Genomic DNA, 3,126 nt, shown 5'->3' with positions numbered 1-3,126 from the left:
ACTTCCTTAATTGCCTTAGAAAGTACATCCTCTGCTGGGCCTTTTTCAGAATTGAGTTTATGTTTGATTTCCATTTCAGGTCATGGGAAATGGTAGTGCCCAGAAACTTGACCCACAGGTGACACAGGGATGTTGGATATTGTGAGGGGGAGTAGTGTTGAGGGATGTTTCCTAAAGTCCATGTTAGGAAGATTTTCCCCTCAGGTCCTTATGCTCTCTCTTTGCCACACTGTAGAGGCGCCTCGGAACAATGAAAGAACAACCCACACGAATCAAATCACGTCTGGTTTATTCAAGATCACTGTTCAAAAAAAATGTATCAGAACAAAGTATTTATACACACAGCTTTGCAAAGGAGGCGGGGTTATTGCGCAATGGGAGGGAGTCAACGTCCCTTCTCGCGAGATGAGCATCTGACTAGGTAGTAAAACACAGGTAGTGAACACAGATGTTCGTTGTAAGAGAACAGAACATAATCTTCTCCTATGTGCTTTTCGTGCTGTACCCAGGCTCAGCATTAATCAACATTGTTATTTTAAAGCCAACTAAGACATAGGTATGTATAAGGAGGAACAGAATATACACGTAGAAAAACAGAAACATGTTCGATGACCTTCAACTACTCCTGCCTAATCAAGCTGTGGAGTAACATTTCAGCAACAAAAATCTTGGTACAATGAGTTCATTCTCAGGCACATGCAAGCGCATATAAAATACATTCTCACAGTCCACTATCATCTCCACAGTTTTGAGTGTGTTTAGCTCAAGGTTGTTCTGACTGCACCATAGCACCAGCTGCTTCACCTCCTGCTTATATGCAGACTCGTCACCATCTTGGATTAGTCCAATGAGCGTGGTGTCATTTGCAAATTTCAGGAGTTTGACAGTTGGGTCACTTAATATGCAGTCATTAGTATAAAGGGAGAATAGCAGTGGGGAAAGGACACACCCCTGAGGAGCACCAGTGCTGACTGTCCGAATACCGGAGGTAACACCTCCCAGTCTCACCTGTTGTTTCCTGCCTGTCAGGAAGCTGGTGATCCATTGACAGATGGCAGGGGGTATAGTAAGGTTTAGGAGTTTGGAGTGGAGGATTCTTGGAATTATTGTATTGAAAGCCGAACTAAAGTCAACAAACAAAATCCGGGCATATGTTCCTGGGCAGTCAAGGTGTTGCAGAATGTAGTTTAGCCCCATGTTGACTGTGTCATCCACCGATCTGTTTGCTCGGTATGCAAACTGTAGGGGATCCAGCAGCTGTTCTGTCACCTTCTTTAGATGGGCCAATACCAGCTTTTCAAAGGTCTTCATGACGACAGATGTCAGAGCGACAGGCCCTATAGTCATTCAGATGTATGTGCATGCATACATACGTGTATACAATTTGATTTGATTTGATGTGTGTGTGTATATGTGCATGCATACATATGTGTGTGTGTGTGTGTGTGTGTGTGTGTGTTTGAGTTTATGTTTGTGTGCATGTGCATATTATAAGGCAAATGTAAACCGTGTATGGAAATGAAGAACCCTGAAACACCTAAAGAGAGACAGACATTGGTTTTGTTGAGTTCACACTGACGTCACCGTCAAAGCAACGTGACGATCGGAATCGTGTGAACTACACAGAGACCAAAACACACTGCAGAATTGGTCTACGTGCCAAATGCTCCTTTCAAACAAATAAAGTTCATCTCCGCTTGGAATTTATATTCATGGCATCATGCAGGAGCCCCTTATTTCTACACGTGAACAGGGGAGAGTCGGGGGTCTCAGGGGCCAGCAGAGGTAGCTTGGTTTGTGCTGGGATTTGAACTCATGAACTTCACACTGTCTTGACCACTGATCTACCGCTTCCAGCCTGGACATGATGACGTTTTTTTAATTTCAGTGGTCCTCTTTTTTTTTTTTTTTTAAACAATCTGCTCACAGCAAAGTGATAAAATAGTGCTAATTTTCTTTGCATATCTTTGAATGTCACTAGCCAGGTGGTTAGGAGGACCAGTAACCATAACCCTAAGCTTTTTCTCTGGGTCTCTGAGGGAGAGACAGAGTCTCCCCTGATAAATGGTAGGAAATGCATTTATGAAAGAGAGATCCAGGAAAACAACATGTATGGAGAGAACGGTGAAGGCTCAGGATGAAGTTATACTCCATCACAACAATCACATGGTCAACAAAACATCAGTATATCAGCAACATGGACTATGTGAAACATGGGCTCTACAACCAAACTATGGGTTCTGTCAGGAGTATACATTCCATCTCTATCAGCTGCAGGTCACATGACTACGTTCACACTACAGCTACAGAGAAAGGTGTGTGTGTGTGTGTGTGTGTGTGTGTGTGCGCAGCTGTGCACACAGCTGGATTAAACAATAAGAATACAGTAAACACATAATTACAGTCCGCTACATACCGCTATTCCACTTCCGGTCTGAAGTTTCTGTACATCACAAATACAGGAGCTGAACTGTGTTCCCGTCACATATCTGGGGAATGTTCTTCATCTTCAACAGCTTCTTCATCATCTTCTTTATCATCATGGCGGATATTAACTCCCCATCTGTCTAATTTAATGTCCGTTAAACATCCGCTTTTCAATTGGAAACACTGTGTCTGTGTCTGTGTGTGTGTGTGTGTGCGTGTGCGTGCGCAAAGCTCTTCCGGTCTCTTCCCTCACAATGTGCACCAAACCCTGACCTCAGATCAGACCACTGCCGGATGCCGTCACAAACACACCACTCACACTGACCGCGGATCAGCTGCAGCAATTACTCAACGCCATTGGCTGGAACTCAAACAATATGGCGGTGCTACAGTTCTTCTAAAATAAAAGTCGTTTAGTATTTAAAACGGAAAATATGTTTTTATTCGTGTGGTTGCTTTATAATAATTATATATATTGTGTGTGTGTGTGTGTGTGTGTGTGTGTGTGTGTGTGTGTGTGTGTGTGTGTGTGTGTGTGTGTGTGCGTGTCGGGGACACTCAGGCTCACTCTGGTTTAGGAATCTTAGTTCCAGTGAGAAAAATTAGAAGGTTACAGTGTACACACAATATCTGGCCTTTCTGCTAACAGTTTAGGAAACAACCAAATATCAGCATTATGGACAGGGGCCACATAGGCCA

General features: G+C 43.4%; 1 protein-coding gene across 1 annotated transcript in view; it reads right to left on the bottom strand.

The window, feature by feature from the left end:
• The window catches only part of osbpl8 (oxysterol binding protein-like 8), a 47,932-nt gene extending 45,257 nt beyond the window's left edge, over positions 1-2,675 (bottom strand). The window contains 1 exon segment of the mRNA XM_046872666.1: positions 2,417-2,675. The gene's annotated coding sequence lies outside the window, so the exon portion shown is untranslated.
• Positions 2,676-3,126: the final 451 nt, after the last annotated feature.

This window comes from Silurus meridionalis, chromosome 18, assembly GCF_014805685.1.
Source record: "Silurus meridionalis isolate SWU-2019-XX chromosome 18, ASM1480568v1, whole genome shotgun sequence".
Classification (NCBI taxonomy): Eukaryota; Metazoa; Chordata; class Actinopteri; order Siluriformes; family Siluridae; genus Silurus; species Silurus meridionalis.
Note: the sequence above shows the minus strand (reverse complement) of the source record. Positions and strands in the feature narration are given on the sequence as shown.